The 13,314-nt window shown below is 44.8% G+C and overlaps 1 non-coding gene across 1 annotated transcript; it reads left to right on the forward strand.

Moving 5' to 3' along the window:
• The first annotated feature begins 1,550 nt into the window (after positions 1–1,550).
• LOC124546264 lies at positions 1,551–1,656 on the forward strand. Its single transcript, XR_006967674.1, has one exon. It is a non-coding gene; the product is annotated as a U6 spliceosomal RNA (small nuclear RNA).
• The last annotated feature ends 11,658 nt before the right edge of the window (positions 1,657–13,314 follow it).

A 13,314-nucleotide genomic window follows, 5' to 3' on the forward strand; every position in this document is an offset into this window, starting at 1 on the left:
AACGACGGAGAAGCCTCGTCCCCGCCGTAGCCCCCAGTGGAACACAACTCCACAACAGGCTACAGCAGTCCAAGCTTCCCGCTGCATCTGCGCCGCATCCCAAGACTGTCTTGACGACTTCCTTACTTTAGTGCCTGTCGTCTGAAAGCGGAAATTCACGTACTTATATCTGGCGTATGTAAATTCATTGCATTTGTGTATCGTTGCACATTTATCAACTCTTGTTAAATGTTTTGTTTATTTTATTAGAGAGTGACCTACTGCTATTGTTGTTACGTGTAAACAGATACATGAAATAAATAGCTTAATTAATACCATAGATCACGCAGAATAGAAATAGAGTGCACATCAAGGTAAAATGATATACTGTGTCATTTTGCCCTGACACATGGTATGTCACTATAGCCTGAAACGCCGTCTTTGATTCATTCGAGAAACGTTCAACTCTAGCTGAACCTCCTACCTCTCAACACGTAGCTAATATTATGCTGTACAAGATAACTTACACTTTTATCAAACAGTATAATACTAATGAATGAATATATGTGAATAAAAGTAAAAAGTTGGAGGCTTACCAGTAAGTTTTTCGTTCACAGTACGAAGATGGAAGACGGCAGCTCGCTGCCTTATGCGTAGGAACAGGGTTGGCAAGTGAACTTTCTATACAGTTTAGTGTAGGTGACGCCACTCAGCTGGTTTCGTTCATGGCCTTTACACGTCATTTTACCCGGGTATGTCGTTATAGCCTGACTTCCCCTAAATTAGAACAGTCTAATAGTTATTAAATTTGTTTCTGAATGTGATCAGTCCTAGTTTTAAATACCGTTCATCAATGTAGCATTGCAACGGTAAATAAGTTTTGTGTCCTGATCATTAACAACATGTTCTTTCTGTCATTTATCTGCGTATCACATCATGTTATCAGCGCTGTAAACGTTAAAGTCAAGAGCAGCCCTGTATGTTTTTTCTGCTGTCCATATCTCGTGCTGCGCTTCCTCAATGTGATACTATCTTTCAGGTGATTTTAACCGTTTGTAGAACAACAGACTGTTGCACCAATTAGTTTCTTGTGGTGTGGATGGAATGCAGAATGTTCTTCAAGCCAATCGTGAACAATTGTTTGGGAACATAAAATCCATGAATTCAAATAGCCTCCAACTAGCAGAACATAACCATTTCCAGTCAATGATCGGTTCAGCTAGACCAGGGGACCCAGTCCACTCCACGTGAAGACAGCCCACCGTATTATGGAGCCACCACCAGCTTGTACCGTGCGTTGTTCACAATTTGGTTCCATAGCTTCGTTGAGTCCGCACCACACTCGAGCGCTACCATCAGCTCTTACCAACTGAAATCGGGACTCATCTGAAATGGTCACGACCTTCCAGTCGTCTATGGTCCAACCGAAACAGTCACGTGCCCAGAAGAGGCACTGCAGGCGATATCGAGCCGTTGGCAAAGGCACTCGCGTCGGTCGTCCGCTGCCTTAGCCCTTTAACGTCCAATTTTGTCGCACTGTCGTGCGTTCCTCGTACGTCTCACATTGATTTGTACTCGCTTCGGCGGTACATATACTAAAATTGGAACGATACAGAGAAGATTAGCATGGCCCAGCGCAAGGATGACACGCAAAATCGTGAAGCGTTCCACATTTTTTTGTGAGACCCAACTCGCTTTATTTGTTCATGAGACCCAGAAAATATTAGATACAGGCTCCCAGGTAGATGCTATTTTTCTTGACTTCCGGAAGGCGTTCAATACAGTTCCGCACTGTCGCCTGATAAACAAAGTAAGAGCCTACGGAATATCAGACCAGCTGTGTGGCTGGATTGAAGAGTTTTTAGCAAACAGAACACAGCATGTTGTTATCAATGGAGAGACGTCTACAGACGTTAAAGTAACCTCTGGCGTGCCGAGTGGCAACTGTCCCTTAACATAGACAAATGTAATGTATTTCGAATACATAGAAAGAAGGATCCTTTATTGTATGATTATATGATAGCGGAACAAACACTGGTAGCAGTTACTTCTGTAAAATATCTGGGAGTATGCGTGCGGAACGATTTGAAGTGGAATGATCATATAAAATTAATTGTTGGTAAGGCGGGTACCAGGTTGAGATTCATTGGGAGAGTGCTTAGAAAATGTAGTCCATCAACAAAGGAGGTGGCTTAGAAAACACTCGTTCGACCTATACTTGAGTATTGCACATCAGTGTGGGATCCGTACCAGATCGGTTTGACGGAGGAGATAGAGAAGATCCAAAGAAGAGCGGCGCGTTTCGTCACAGGGTTATTTGGTAACCGTGATAGCGTTACGGAGATGTTTAATAAACTCAAGTGGCAGACTCTGCAAGAGAGGCGCTCTGCATCGCGGTGTAGCTTGCTCGCCAGGTTTCGAGAGGGTGCGTTTCTGGATGAGGTATCGAATATATTGCTTCCCCCTACTTATACCTCCCGAGGAGATCACGAATGTAAAATTAGAGAGATTAGAGCGCGCACGGAGGCTTTCAGACAGTCGTTCTTCCCGCTAACCATACGCGACTGGAACAGGAAAGGGAGGTAACGACAGTGGCACGTAAAGTGCCCTCCGCCACGCACCGTTGGGTGGCTTGCGGAGTATAAATGTAGATGTAGATGTAGATGTAGATTTCTGCGGTTATTTCATGCAGTGTTGCTTTTCTGTTGGTACTGACAACTCTATGCAATCGTCGCCGCTCTCGGTCGTCAAGTGAAGGCCGTCGGCCTCTGCGCAGTCCGTGGTGAGAGGTGATGCGCGAAATGCGGTATTCTCGGCACAGTTCTCACCCTGTAGATCTCGGAATACTGAATTCCTTAACGATGCCACATGCGTCTAGCTCCAGCTACCATTGCGCTTTGAAGGTCGGTTAATTCCCGTCATACTGCCATACTCACGTCGGATACGAGTTCACGTCAATCACCTGAGTACAAATGACAGCTCCGTCAATGCACTGTCCTTTTTTACCTCGTGTACGCGATACTGTAGCCATCTGTATACTTTCACATATCTATCCCACGACTTGTCACCTCAGTGTAACATGAAATAAAATGTTATAAATTACGTTATAATTTTCCAGCGTTGAATAACTAAGTGTCAATTTTCCTGATCCACACCAGAATATTTGCTCGGTAAGAGTAATACCCTTCACCAATAAAGTCACTACGTTCTTCACATTGTTGCATTTGCAAATTGATAGACCGTTTTTCTGTCTTACAGATGTGATGATATGAAACATCTTCCTTTTTGTGATTCATTGGCAACTAATTTCACAACGTACCCTGGCTTGTAGAACTTTATTAGGGCTGTAGGTTGTTGATTCTCCCCTCCTTATGGGAAAAATTCCGTTTTTATCTGATCTGCCTTCTGTGAAAATAAGTACAAGATATTTATTGTTTCTGCATCGTAGGTTCGTCCATATGCTAAAATATCTTCTTATTGACGGTCTCTTCTGGTCGAGACAGTGTTTTTATGTGATCTGCCTTCTGTGAAAAGAAGTACAAGATATTTATTGTTTTTGCACCGTAGGTTCGTCCATACGGCAAAATATCATCTTATTCACGGTCTCTTCTGGTCGAGACAGTCAATCCCTGATGTACAATCATCATACAATAATGGTGTTTTTACGTTTTTCATCTATAGTGACGCCGTTTTGCAGAGATTTTGGAACATCATACATTTGTTGTTTTCGGACACACAAGGTACAGCTGTCAAATTGTCTTTCACATGAAAGTGATGATTATAAACTTTCTCAGGTCGTGGAAGCTCCATGTCGAGCGGATTTTCATTTTTGTCTAGATTCTCCACGTCTTACTGGACAAGAGGAATTTTCATGGTACTGTATACTCGTATTCTACTCACTGGTGGAGTGATTTACTCTCTTGAGTTCCATCATGACTGAGAAGGACATCAGCAATTCTACAGTCTGTATCATCTAATCCTTCACTGCTTGTTTCTCCTGGGCCGCTAGAAGGCGTAAAATCTGAATCTCTGATCAGTGAATTTCAGCTGTCTTCTTGATCAAACAGAATTTCACCTTCAAGCTATTCAGTAATAACTGATTGGAGTTGAGATCACATTTGATGACTTCAGATCTTCTTCTGTCTTTGCAGGTAGTGTGGTATACCAGTAGCTTCTAAGTAAGGAATAACACTATGGTAAATACTTATTATGATACAACAGTTGAGTTCATCAGAGTGTGTTTTGGTACCGAGAAATAAACTTACCTTCGACTGAGTGCTAGGATGTAGCTTTTACAGTGCTTCTGACCTCTCAATAAAGACTATAACTGTGCGAAACTGATAACTGATAGCTCACTAAGCACGTCATTCCGGTAATATATAAGTGGAATGTTGGACAGGCACTTGTTCGCTACGGGGTCTAGTCACCTGTCACGCATTATACGAATAGAGCTACAAAATTTCTGAAATAAAATAATTAATTTGACGTGCAACAAACAACGTCCCTTCGGAGCCAACTCAATTGTATTTCCTAGGATTACACAGAAATCGAGTAAAATAAATAAATTTTAAGGCGATTTCTTGGGAGAGTAAAAATTGCCGGTTTTAAAAGACCCGTGTTATGTATGCCACTAAGTACGGAACGCACATCAAGGGCGGGACTGCCCACGCGGCACTCTCAAACCTGGCAGGCGGCTGACATGCCGCGAATTCTGGCACGACGTGATAGCACTCATTGCTACGTTACAACGTGCAAAACTGCAATAGCGATACAGTAGAATGAAGAGTTCTATCGATAGTAAGTTCAAAAGGCCGACAAACGGCTCACACAGAGGACGTAGCAGGGGGAGCGGCGAGGGAAAGAAGACAGTAGCTGACTGAAATGGTAGAAGTATTGGTTAAAACCAAGGTAACGAGGAAGAACCACTCGAGACGACAGAACTCTAACACAAGCAAAGATGCAGCCATCGAAGGATTCTGCGAACACGTCCTATAAAATTAGCTGACGGGAAGTAAACTGAACACAAAAAGGAAAAAAAATTGCTTAATATTTTGCATCTACCGAGGCATAACAGGAATCTGGATAAAAAGAGAGTGCTTGTCTGATCTCATACTCCATACAAGCGCCAAGAAACTGACTGACGCAACAGTCTTCTGTTCTACAAATTGTTTAAGTCACGTAAAAGGTAGTATCATGTCGAAGAATCAGATCACGTGCGGTACGGACAACAGAGTGTTCTTACAGAGCAGCTCTTGGCTTTACGTTTATAGTAGTGATATGATGTGAAACCCAGATATGTGGTATGTCATAAAACAATCCTGCCTTAACGATCAGCATACAAAAATGAATTAGCCTTGCAATGCTACATTTATAAAATGGTATTTAAAAACTGGGCGGAACAGATTCAGTGACAAATTCAATGATAATCATTAAGTTATTAGAAATTACGTAATGTAGATTAGAATTTTTTGTGTGTCAGTGAATCGCTGTTGAACAATGCGAGTGACCGGAGCAATTCAGCTGTAACTGTTGTGGACGTTAGCATCCGAGTCTGCTGGTACCAGGACGCAATACAGGTAAGAAGTTTAATTAGTAATTATATGTTTTAAAGACATCGCCTTGGACACGGCTCCAGCTAAGCCAAGTTGCTTTTATCGTTACGTTGATGACACTTTCGTGATGTGACCCCATGGTCGTGAAAAACTGGGAGAATTTTTAGAACACCTGAACAGCATTCAGGGCTACATCAAGTTTACTATGGAAGTCGAGACAGATGGTGCATTGCCCTTCCTTGACATCCTCGTTCGTCGGAAAACCAATGGGCACCTCAGCCACAGTGTCTACAGGAAACCGACACACACATATCGGTATCTGCACGCTATCAGCCACCACCATCCGGCACAAAAACGTGGCGTTCTGAATACCCTCGTCCATCGTGCTAAAGTCGTCTCAGACGCTGAAAGTCTGCCACTAGAAGTGAGCCACCTCCGAAAAGTCTTCCGGGAAAATGGGTACAGCCACGGGCAGGTGTCACAGGCTATATCTGGTGTGGCACGCAAGAAACACACCAACAGAGAAGAGAACACAACCGAAGAAGAAAGTAAGAAACTTCTGTTTTTGCCTTTCTCTGGTACAGTGTCGGAAAGATTAGCCGGCTCCTGAAGAGATATAACATTTCATCGGTTTTCAGGCCAACAGCAAAAATTCGTCAGCTCATGAGGCCTGTGAAGGACGATCTAGGGCTTAGAACGCCTGGAGTGTACAAGATACCATGTCAGTGTGGCTGTTACTACGTCGGCCAAACAGTACGCACGGTGGAGCAACGCCGGACAGAACACGAGAGGTGCTTGCGCCTACGCTATCCAGAAAAATCAGCCGTGGCAGAACACGCCTTAGGAAATGGACACCCAATTCTATTCGACGAAACATCTGTCGTTAAGAAGACGAAGCTATTAAAATAAAAACCTCTGAAAACACCATCAACAAGGACGGAGGTTTGCAGCTCAGCACATCTTGGGACCCGGCTATCGCGATGTTAAAAAGGGCGCGATGGACGCGGAATGAAAACATTACCGTATATGGCGAGGAAGAGAGCACCAGTGACGACGCAGCCAGCAGTGCGGCTATATAACGACGCGGCCACGGCGACACAGCAGTCAGTCTTACGACTTGACAATGACCGGGGAGAGCTCGGTCAAAAGCTCGTGGGATTTTAACCACCTGACGCGGCTGGAAGTCCGAGAAAATTTTATTAAATAATTACATGTTGGTTTAAGATAATTTCATACACGGTACAGCAACATTAATGCGACCGTCACGCCTATGTTCGACGTCAACGTGCAGTAACCTCCCACAGACGACAGATGGCAGAAATAGCAGTGGAAGACATGTAAAATGTGTTTGGGGGGCGGGGGACGCTGTCTTAATCCGGAAACGTGGTGGTTAAACTAAGTCCAAAAGGCCTAGATCATTGACTTTCGGGACAAGGATGGGAGCTCTGCCAAAACGGATAAGTTTGTCAGCTGTTCGCAAGCCTCCGTGGTCGAAGTACACCATGCATGGCAAACTGGCGCTATCCATAACCGGCGCCGAGGCAGCTGTTGCGCACCGCGGGCCATAAGATGACAGGGGTGAATGACTACTGCGCAGATGTGTACGGGCGAATAGTCGGGCAACTGTTGATCAACTGACGGCCCAGCTGAACCAAGAGGAAGCCAGCAGTGTCTGCTCAACAACCATTCAGCGAACGTTAATGCGTGTGGGCCCCCGCAGCAGGGGCCTGTTTCATGCACCCATTCTGGCTGGTGTTCGTCGGCGACGAAGGCTGGGTGGAACACAACAATACCGCAATTGGGCGTCCACTGAGTGGCGACATGTCGACTTTCCAGATGAGTCACGTGAAACGCCTGAAAGGAAACACGCTGCAACAACCGTGGCTAGGGTCCTGGCCGAGGGTGGACCGTTATAGTCTGGGGAATGTTTTCGAAGAATACCTTGTCATTTTGGAAGGCACAATGGATCAACACAAGTATGCATCATGCTTTGGGAACATGTCCACCATTACATGCAGCACTGTAGCATCTACCGGCAGGAGAAGGAAAAGTGTCACACAGCTGGCTCGGTACGTGTGTGGTTCGAAGAACATTGGGGTGAAAATATCGTATTCCCCTGGCCACTAAACCCACCAGATTTAAACAAACTGGAGAGTCGGCGAGACAACCTCGATTGGGCTGTTCGAGTCGTAGATCCTTTTTAAAAAAAAGTGGTTTTACAGGCTTCTGGCAGGTTGTCAAATTAATGTGTGTGGACATTGTATGAACAATTAATAATGCATATCTTGAAGTAGATCAGTGATGTCTTACAGCATACACTTCTTTTTGTGTAATATTCTAATATTTCTGTCTTCACGGTCATCATATTCTGCTATTAAGGTCTCCTTAAAGCAGATGAGAAGGCAGAAGCGGCAAGATGACGTAATGTGGTGTGAGGTACCGATCACAGATGGTTTGTTCGGTACGGCTACCGTGAGGTAGACCGCCTAATTTGTGATCCTTCTCCGTGATTGGCAACTGTATCCGTAAGTTGCGCCCCAAAATGATAATCTTCGGTTATTAATATTAGAAAAATTAAACAGTATATTTACTTGCATTTCAAATTAAAAAGCATCTCTTAATAGCAAGCTATTATTCTATTGTTTAATAAGTGTTAATTACCAACAGAATAGAAAACAGTTGTCTAAACGAAAATGCAGACGAATCTCGTCGGACATCTGTAGATCGCACCTAACTTGAATGGCGGGCGAAGTGATGATGATGATGTTTGGATTGTAGGGAGCTCAACTGCGCGGTTATCAGCGCCGTACAAATCCAATCTCTCCACTTCCATGAATGATGATGAAATTATGAGGACAACACAAACACCCAGTCATCTCGAGGCAGGTGAAAATGCCTGACCCCGCCGGGAATCGAAATCGAACCCGGGACCCCGTGCTCGGGGAGCGAGAACGCGACCGCGAGACCACGACAGTAATTAGGCAAATACACAATTAATTGTTTTGTTTTTATGAAAGTGTGAAGATAGGAGATTATTTCTAATTCATAATGTGGGATACAATTGTGCAGTTTTTCGTATTCTGCTAATAAAAAGGGAGTGGCATCCTGTATGAAGAAACCAAATGGAAATTTAATTATTTATAAAAGATCTGTTCCTCGCTAAGAGTTTCTAACAACTTCAAAACAAAGGATTCACGACCTACGTTCTGTTTTCTGCGCAGGGGGACAACAACTGTAGAAGACAGCAGGTGGGTGAACATTAATTAGAACTTACGTATTCCACTCAGGGTGGTGGGAGCAAATAGGCACCTGGTATGTATTACAAGCTTAGTACAATACAGATCAGAGACACGTCATCTGTGATAATACAGAGGAGGTAAGAAGCACAGAAATTCCGAGGGAAGGGGTTTGTCATACGCACGTAGACATCACCCTATCCCTCCTCTCTACTTCTCTGTTCTTCGACTTGCTGTATACTTAACGCGACGTGTGACACCCACTAGACAGCAAACCTTGCATATGTTAGAAAATGAATCAATAAACATATTTCCTTCTTGTATCCACAGCAATTCTCTACAGGGAGGTGACCGTCTCGTCTTCCCATTAAATGGCAGTAAAATCTTCGCGCGTTTCGTACAGTTCTTCTTAAATTGGGCAGTTCGGCGTTCTACCACTATCTTGACTTCCGTGAACATTCCGAATATTGATTGGTCTATACCTCTCAACGAGGTGTCCCCCAGTGTACCTCAATCCATATCTCCTACAGGGTAGTTGAGGCTCTCGGCGATAAACTTCTGGGTAACGGTAGGTCACACACAAATGATTATTTTGCGTCAAGCAGCAAATGATATTTATCCCTCTGCGTTGCTGAGGAATACTATGAATTATAGTAACGAATTATTCTGTTTGTAGGCCTCCCGTGTTCTCCATTGTTCACAAGTCAGGTTATGCGGACTTCTGTTTTTGTTGTTGATTTTGAGTCATCAGTATTCTGACTGTTTTGGTGCTGCCCACCACGAATTCCTCTCCTGTGTCACCCTCTTCACCTCAGAGTTGCACAAGCAACCTACGTCCTCAGTTTAAAAAACTGTTCAAATGGCTCTGAACACTATGGGACTAAACATCTGTGGTCATCAGTCCCCTAGGACTTAGAACTACTTAATCCTAACTAACCTAAGGACATCACACACATCCATGCCCAAGGCAGGATTCGAACCTGCGACAGTAGGGGTCGCGCGGTTCGAGACTGAAGCGCCTAGAACCGCTCGGCCGCACCTGCCGGCCGCGCATAACCATCTGAAACTTGTCAGTGACTCCCAGCTGTGTAATTGGCCTGTAAGAGTCTTGCAGGCTGCGCCACGCGTCGACGACAGTTGTCGTCTATCGTCACAAAAGTGTTGCGCGGTCGCCCACCACGCAGTGCACTCGCTGGCTGCGACCGACTTGACGCTGCCCTGGTTTCGACATGACGCTCTTCAGTTAGGTTCATGTCTCGTTTTAAAGCGTTATCCCTTTATAATATGTTGCAGCTTCAGTGCTAACCTTTTCTCGCCTGCGTCGATAAGCTTCAATATTAAAACTAGTACGAGGATATCGGCCCTGAGGAAACCGATGCCCCTCTTCTCATCAAAGAGCTAATCCGCCCCGGTAGCTGAGTAGTCAGCGCGACAGAATGTCGTTCCTAAAGGCCCTGGTTCGATTCCCGGCTGGGTCGGAGATGTTCTTCGCTCAGGGACTGGGTGTTGTGTTGTCCCTATCATCATCATTTCATCCTCATCGACGCGCAAATCGCCGACGTGGCGCCAAATCGAAAGACCTGCACCCGGCGAACAGTCGCCCGATGGGAGGCCCTAGCCACACGACATTTGCATTTACATCGATGAGTTTTAACAGTTCGTACTGCCCATCCACACAGTTACGATGCATCTACATCTATATGGTTACTCAGCAAATCACGTGTAAGTGCCTGGCACTTCATCGAACCTCCTTCACAATTCTCTGTTACTCCAATCTCGCAAAGAGAGCAACTGTACGAGCGAACATTATATCTTTCCGTGCGAGCTCCGATTTCCCAAGGGTACTGATGACCTCAGATGTTAAATCCAATAGTGCTCGGAGCCATTTTGGTTATGCGCGACGCACTAACCGATGTAAACATCAGAAATCAACAAATAGAAGCAGTATTTAAGGACGCGCAAACCTGCGCAGTGGGCATTCCCACCGTCGGGACGCTTCTGTCTCATTGGGAACGCCAAAGCTTCTGGACAACAGGGGCAGTTCCGCACATGGCCGCCATCCCGGGGGTACGACAGGAGATTCGAACCACGTCTGCCCTCGCCGGGGTACCAACAGAGGACCATTCAGCCCTGAGAACGACCTCCCTGTGGCCGCCGCCGCCACCCACACCCACTAAGGCCACGAAACACGGGAACCTGCGCCGCTGTAGCAACAGTACAGCAGCAGAACACGCATCACCAGCCGGAGGCCGTCACCTCTGGATTCTTCGCGCCACCCGCTACTGATAGTAATAAAGCCGCAAGTCATTGTGACCATCATCGGGCGTTATTCAGCTGTCCAACATCCTCCGTCAGCAGAGAATCCTTGCGCACAATAAGCTAAGAGAGCCATCCTGATCATGCACTTTCAGTCAGTTCGCGTGTTGTGGCACTTGCTGCTACTAGGGACAGAAAAGAATCGTTTTAATTTATGGCTAAATTCGGTGTTATTACGAGTGTAATCCCAAAAGTAAGGTCTCCTATTTTTTTTTATAATTACACAGACCTGTTTATTTCTACAATGGTTTACATCAGTTTACAGCTTGAACATTTAGCTTTTTTTTCGATATAATCACCATTTCTGTCGATGCATTTTTGTAGACGCTGTTGCAGTTTTGGTATGCTCATGTCATACTAGCTCGCCGTCATGCTGTTCAGAAAGTTATGAACCTGTTCTTTCACCTCGTCGTCGGAGCTGCGGCAATTTTTCCTTCACCCTTTATGTAGCAACTCTGGTTTAGCTATACTACGATAATGACTGAAAAATAAAAGAAAAACTATTTGTGGCTTCTGCTGTGCCTATGGTTTTTCGGGAGGCTACAAATCATACACATAACTGCTCTTTCTACTCGACTCCATCTATAAGCACATGGATAGCTAAGAAAAAATGAGGAATAGATCCATTCTGTAATTGTGGAGGAAAAGGTACCCAACAAGCCTTCTGCATCACATGAGTCTGGTTTTGAGGGAAAAGACGATAAACTTGAATGCGGAGTTGCCAGTGGTGAGCACTTTGAAAAATTTCAGTAGAATATTGCTATGATGAAACATGGTTATCATGGGTCGTTGTATTGAAGTAATACTTGCTGATTTGGTCTGTGCGTGGGGTGGCTCTGGAATTCACTCACAAGAGGTAAACGAAAAGAACAAGTTTTGTAGAGCCACCGCATAATTCTCTCCGAGCCCAGCCAACTACCACGTATTCTTCAATGAGTTTATAACTCCTAGAATCCAACTTTCATTAAAACAAAGGTCAAATGGACTTTTATTGTTGTTGGAATACGCAAGTGAAATATATTGCTTTCTTTTAATCAGTTAACCATACCTAAAAATTTTTTTCTTTGTTGTATTCGTTTCTGTCAACTCAAAATAAGTGGTATTTCAGTCATGAAGAGAAGGAAACTCTTTTTGCGCAGTGAATTGTTAGGAACAGCAGGAAGAAGTAACAATGATCATACCAACAATTTTACTAGCTCTACGCTATGTATTCTTCAATATGTGACTTCAGGTGCAAATGGCGTATCTGAGCCGGCCGAAGTGGCCGTGCGGTTAAAGGCGCTGCAGTCTGGAACCGCAAGACCGCTACGGTCGCAGGTTCGAATCCTGCCTCGGGCATGGATGTTTGTGATGTCCTTAGGTTAGTTAGGTTTAACTAGTTCTAGGGGACTAACGACCTCAGCAGTTGAGTCCCATAGTGCTCAGAGCCATTTGAACCATTTTGACGTATCTGAAGAACCTTGCGGACTTCCTCCCTCGTCAAACAGAGGCCGTTATGAAGACTTACAAGTGAAGTTACACAGAACAGGCGCAATATCTTCCTAACTAATTTCTTACCCGCAGTGTTCGTGTAAATAACATAATGGATAATTTTGGAAGCTATATGTGGTTGTTTATGGGTGATGCTATGTACAAAACGGTCACAACGCTAGGAAACTATAGTGAAGTACAGGAAGAGCTGCAGACGATCGCCGCGCGGGATTAGCAGAACGGTCTCAGGCGCTGCAGTCGTAGACTGTGCGGCTGGTCTCGGCGGAGGTTCGAGTCCTCCCTCGGGCATGCGTGTGTGTGTTTGTCCTTGGGATAATTTAGGTTAAGTAATGTGTAAGCTTAGGGACTGATGACCTTAGCAGTTAAGTCCCATAAGATTTCACACACATTTGAACATTTTGCAGACGATCTAAGACTAATCGGTGGGAACCCACATACGTTAAATGGCTGGGGACAAGACCCCCAGCGTTAGAACACGGAATAGCCTGAAAGGTGGTTGTCGTTTCAGTCACCTTTCAGTGCACTATGACGACGTCCAATTTTTTACGTGTGCCAGTAACCATTGCTTCATGATGTACGGTATCGGTATGCATGCGACAAAATACGTACCTAATATGTTCCAAAACGCCGTGCGCAAAAACGGGATTTTCCGGTGCTCATATATCAGGTTATGTTCGTGATGAATAGAGAGCATCAAGTGTTCTGGATAGCGTTTGCTATATGGGCCATTTGTACACCCA

The sequence above is a fragment of the Schistocerca americana genome, chromosome 8, assembly GCF_021461395.2.
Source record: "Schistocerca americana isolate TAMUIC-IGC-003095 chromosome 8, iqSchAmer2.1, whole genome shotgun sequence".
NCBI lineage: Eukaryota > Metazoa > Arthropoda > Insecta > Orthoptera > Acrididae > Schistocerca > Schistocerca americana.